Source organism: Simochromis diagramma, unplaced genomic scaffold, assembly GCF_900408965.1.
Source record: "Simochromis diagramma unplaced genomic scaffold, fSimDia1.1 OVJJ01000186.1, whole genome shotgun sequence".
Taxonomy (NCBI): Eukaryota; Metazoa; Chordata; class Actinopteri; order Cichliformes; family Cichlidae; genus Simochromis; species Simochromis diagramma.
The window spans coordinates 584,743-590,742 of NW_024387464.1; positions in this window are offsets into that span (position 1 = coordinate 584,743).

The window sequence follows — 6,000 nt, forward strand, 5'->3', positions numbered from 1 at the left end:
TGACATCTAGGCCTAACGTATAGTACAAATTTTTACTTTGAATTTTTTTAAACTTTACAAAACTGATGAAATGGAGAAAAGCAAAATTCATCATTCATCATATATATAGTTTCATCGTGAAACCAGTGGCGGTCCTAGCCTGTTTGGCCCCTCCCGGGCGAACACTCCTTCTGGCGCCCCCCTACCCCCCCACACACACATACACATACATAAAACATATTAAGGATTGTACATTAACATAAAACTGTTGTCGGAACTAATTGATATTAAAATCTGTAACATAATGTATTATTTGGAGTTTAGTCTTTTACTGTTACTATTTTTACCATTTCTTTTTGGAGCAACTGTAATCCAAATTATTTCCTTAGGGATTAATAAAGTATTCTGATTCTGATTGTTTCAGGATGACCTGCCATTATCCACTGACACATCTGCTTACCTGTATCTTTTGCTCGTTTCTCCTCCTTTTCTCTTTTTTCTAAACTGAGCACCTGATGACTTTGAACTTTTCTTGTCCATCTTCCATTGGTTTTAATTTTGCACTCCAGTATGAAGACAAATCCCCCATATCGAGGATCGCCACAACTTAACCTAATAGACCTACACCTTAGTTCACATATTCACTTTGTCTAAGGTGTATTTCTGGGATTTCGCACAACCCGGGATTCAAATCATGAATACATAATGGGCTTGGATTTACATCATTATGAATGAAATGTGCTCTATTTGGAAGCAGCCGGCCCCCCTCCCCTTTCGATGGGTTGTGTGTGAGACTTTAAAATCATCAAACTGTAAATTATACATTTTAAATTGTTATTGATCCCTTTACCCCGAGTCCTAAAGCGTATATTTATTTTCTTACTCTTCTTATATTTATTGTTTGTTTACTTGCACTGCTGTAACTGCAGCTTTGTCATCTCATCTCTCTATATACTGGACTGTATATAGCGGAGATGACAATAAAGTTTACTTTGACTTCAGCACAGCAGCAAGCAGGCGCACCGAGGGCTCTCGCGCTCACTTTTCGTGTATAGAATTTCAAAGAAAAACAATCGTTGTTTTGTTTTTATTTTGCGAGTTGGTTATTAGATGCCGCTCCAGCCAGCCAGAGAATCCCCCGCCGCCCCGCCCTCTCCTCCCTGTGCCACAAGCAGGAGGCGTACCTTGCAAATGGAGGGCGCCCTTACTCCCAGCAAATGGGCTATAGAAAACCGAACGGTGCTTATGCCATCCCCAATATGCGCTGGCTGATGTCGGGGCAGCATGAGTATGAGCAATTTTTTTTTTTTTTTTTGCCGATGCCCGTGATGCCGCCCCCCACCATGATGCCGCCCCGGGCAACTGCCCATGTCGCCCGTATCAAAAACCGCTACTGCATGAAACTATATATATTAGAAAATATATACAATCTGAAAACCTATAATCAGCTATTGTATAGTGCAGTAAAGTCACACTACATGCATTTAACAACCACTTCATTAGGTACGCCTGTTCCACTGTTCATTACAGTAATCCAAATATCCAATCAGCCTTTGACATCACCAGCAACTCAAAGCATTTAGGCATGTAGACATGGTCAAGACAGCCAGCAGAAGTTCAAACCGTGCATCACAACAAGGAAGAAAGACGACTGAATGTGGCATGTTTGGTGATGTCAGACGGGCTGGTATGAGTATTTCAGACAATGATGATACTGGGATGTTCCCACATAATCATCTCCAGGGTTTACAGGGAATGGTCTGATATGAAAATGAAAATACCTTGTTGATGTTGGTTACTGAGTGTGTGCTTGGTGTTCATGTTGTTTTGTTTCTATTACTATTGGAAGATAAAGGTGGCAAATTTGTAGCACCTAGATTGTTTTCTATTTAGTCAAAAGTAGGAACTGGCTTGGTACAGAATGCCTATAAAGGCATTCGAGCCTTTATATTGCAATATTAGGATACAAGGGAGACTAGTTGTTGGGTCTGTGTTTCCACAAGCCCCGCTAGTTTAGAGACATATTCCTCATGAAGAGCTCAAGACATAACAGAACATCTTCAACCGGTTTTTCACTCGCTAACGAGGGAAGCTTTGGGTCAGAACCAGCTCTTGGAGCTCACGCTCCTCACCTGACTCCAAACCCAAATCCTTGAAAGAGCAGCTTCCTCGTAGCCTTTGTATTGACAAACACTTGAAACACACATCACAGAAAAAGCACCGGTGGGGAAAAAAAGGAGGGGTGGTTCCTGGAGGGGATGGTTGAGGAAACGTTCAGGGGCATGGAGAGTTCAGTGGGTAATGCAGCAGATTTCTGATGAGTCACTGCTGTATAGAGAGACAGAATGATCGCGGCAGTTAGTTTTTCACAGACAAGAGTTGAATTCATGGTTTGAATTCTGTTTAAATGTTTCAGTATCAATAATATGACAACGATCTTGATGACCATTTTCTCGGTAAAGAGCCATTTCTTTTTTCAATAGCGGATTTATTTTGCTTTCTCATGTTAACCTTATTACAGGCACAATAAAATAAAAACCTTTTATCTGATTATCTGACTAGTAACGGATTGCATTTCTATAGCGCCTGGTGGAGGCAAGCTACACCAGTGCTGGTAATGAAAAGAAGGACTTTTTTTTTTTTTTTTGCCTGTCCCGTTTGGCTCTTTTGCCATCAGAATTATTGTCTAAAGGCAAAGAAAGATGCCCAACGGATTTACTTTACCAAATTGACATGAAAAGAAGGACTTTCTATTGCTTGTAACCTACAGGCCGCCCACTCATCTCCTTGTATGTGTAATAAATAACTCTTAGTGAAAAAAAGCCCCGTGCCCATATTCAGAACTCTGTCCTACTTAAACAATTAAACCTATTTCACTCTCGGATGAGGTATTTTGGTTTTGTGAGGTAGTTTTTCTTCATTTTTTTTTTTTTTTTTTATAAATGGTAAATGGCCTGTATTTGTATAGCGCTTTACTAGTCCCTAAGGACCCCAAAGCGCTTTACACAACCAGTCATCCACCCATTCACACACTGGTGACGGCAAGCTACATTGAGGCCACAGCCACCCTTACTTTTAGAAGTAATTTTACAACAGGTTCTCATTAGCAGACAATGCTCAATAGACAGAAAATGGCCTTGTTTTACGCACACCGCGGGTCAATAAGATCGGTTCATCCCGGTCAATTGCCTCCGAGAGCTCAGGATGCTTGGATTTCCTCCGTCGGGTACCATAAGCATTTAAAAATAAATAAATAAATTTTTTAAAAAATTAAAAAAAACAAAGAAAAAAGAGAGAGAGAGAGAGAGAGAGAGAGAGAGAGAGAGAGAGAGAGAGAGAGAGAGAGAGAGAGAGAAATCGGTGTTATGTCCCCCTCGAAGGGGTCTAGGCATGCGAGTGAGGGGACCAGTAACAAATGGGTCCAGAACAGAAAGAAAGGAGAACAGACAGGATTTTTTAGTAAATAAAAAAGTCTTTATTATAGATAATAAACTTAACATGAAGAGCCGGCAACGCCGTTTTATCAATAACACTTGGAAAAAGGAAAAAGGTTGCAACAACACAGAACACAACAACCAAACAAAAAACTCCACACCAAGAGGAGGCACTTCCAGGGGCCCACAAGCTCACCCTGCCGCTAGCAGCAGCTAGCTTTACTGCTTACGAGGCCCACAAGCCCACACTACTCACGTGAAGCAGCTACTCTCCCCACTGCTCCTACAACTCCACACCATAGGCAGGACAATCACACACCTAACACTCAAAGCGGAGACACCAGAGAAAGCCACTCTCCCACATCCAGCCCATCCCCAGCTTATATAACCTCAGAGAGGTGACTGCTGACTGGGCCCAGGCGGTAAATGAGTCCAATGAGCAGCAGCTGTGTCCTGGGGAGAGAGAAGAGCAAGAGAGAGACAGAGGGTGGAGCAAGAGAGGAGGAGGAGGAGAAAAACACCACGCCCACACAAGGGCAGTTTCAGGAGGCCCAGCTAGGGCCGTAACAATCGATCAAACTTTTCTACAACACGTTATACCACTCCAGGTCGGGAGAGGCTATATAGCATGGACCGGTCGGAAGACTACGCTGGATGGAAGCATGACCGGAAGCGTGGCAGGGACTTTCCCTTTGACCTTCATCCTGCTCCATGATCAACCCTTAAATGTTTCCTCAATATTGCTGTAATGTAACGACGAAGTTAGTTTTTTAAGATCAGACAGGGGTCTGGTCCCAAAACATTCCTTACTCACCGAATTAGCATCTGTGGCACAAATAAGCTTCAGGGACTGACTTGTTTTTTAGAGCCGACCTTTTAGAGGCCTTTGACAATTGGATGTTGGCTTAATTTTTACCCAAAGAGAAATTTGACCCTCACAAACTAATATCAGATAAACAAAACAATGATACTGTTTAGGTGTGGTAACCACTTACCTCAACTTTGATGGGGTTTTTTCTTAGCCATTTATTCTGAAAAGAATAAATGCGGTTGTCCGTTTTTCGCATCTCCGACTGTAATAATATCGCTTAGAGAGGGGTTATTTGTTTGCTTTATGGGCGACGGGCGTCTGACTCCTTCTTGCTAATGAGAAAACCCGCTTCCCTGTTGTAAAAGCAACTCTAAAAAAAGAAAACTCTTTCCCACGGGGGTGGGGGGGAATTGCTTTAATAAAGTTATTTGAGTTCTGAATATGTGCGCGGTGCTTTTTTTCACTAAGGGTTATTTTACACGTACAAGGAGATGAGGCCTGTATGAAATTCTAGGTTACAAGCATTAAGAAATACTAATATTGATTAGAGGGGTTGTTGACTCCTTCTTGATGTGTGCAAAAAAGGCCGTTTTCTTTTAGGGTTTCTGTGTTTTTCTGTCTATTGAGCTTTTTCTGCTACGAGAAAACCTGTTGTAAAAGTAGCTCAAAAAATGAAGAAAAAACTCTTTACTTTGGTCTGAGGAGTGGCTGCACAAAACCAAAATACCTCATCAGGGTGTTTTAATTGTTTAAGTAGGACCGAGTTCTGAATATGTGCGCGGTGCTTTTTTTCCACTAAGGTTTTTTTTTACACGTACAAGGAGTTGAGGCCTTTATGAAATTCTTTGCTAGGTTACAAGCAATAGAAAGTCCTTCTTTTCATTACCAGCACTGTTGTAGCTTGCCTCCACCAGGCGCTATATAAATGCAATCCATTACTAGTCAGATAATCTTAAAGGTTTTTATTTTATTGCGTCTGTAATAAGAAAGTAAAAATACATCTAAAGCCGCTACTGTAAAAAGAAATAGCGTCAGTCTTTACCAAGAAAAAGGTTATCAAGATCTTTGTCATAATATTGATGCTATTAGTGGAACATTTAAATAGAATTCAAACTATGAGTTCAACTCTTTTCTGTGAAAAACTAACTGCTGCGATCATTCTGTCTCCCTATAAAACATGATCTCCACTGACTCATCAGAAATCTGCTGTGTTACCCCCCTGAACTTTCCATGCCCCTGGAATGACCCTCCACTGATCAGAATTATCCCTCAACCATCCTCCCTCCACCGACCCCTCCCTCTCTGGACAAAACATCAATTTTTTTCCCCGCTGGATGCGATTAGTCACACATCTGGAATCGATTAGACACTTCCGGAGTACTTCCGGTAAGGTCAAAAGGTCGAGGTCAATCAAACTCGCATTCTTGAGTGACACAAACCATAGTGTTATTTTTTTGATATTCATAGATTTTATCAGGCTCATCTAACTTATATTTATAGTGATATTTACTAAGCCTCTGAATTACTTTTTAGAGTGTATGGAACTTGGCCTTCAATTTGAAGATGGTACTGGGGCTCACTCAAAATATTGCTGTAGCTTAGTTATGCGGAAAACTAGTTTGAGGCTGCACTAAAGCTCTATCCAGATCAGTCAAATGTGGCATGCTTGGCGCAGACACCAGCAGACCGTTCCAGCTATAAAAATGCTTTCCCACACTATAAGATTTTTTACCAAGAAGAACTGTTACAACAAAGGGATAATCAACCAAACACAAA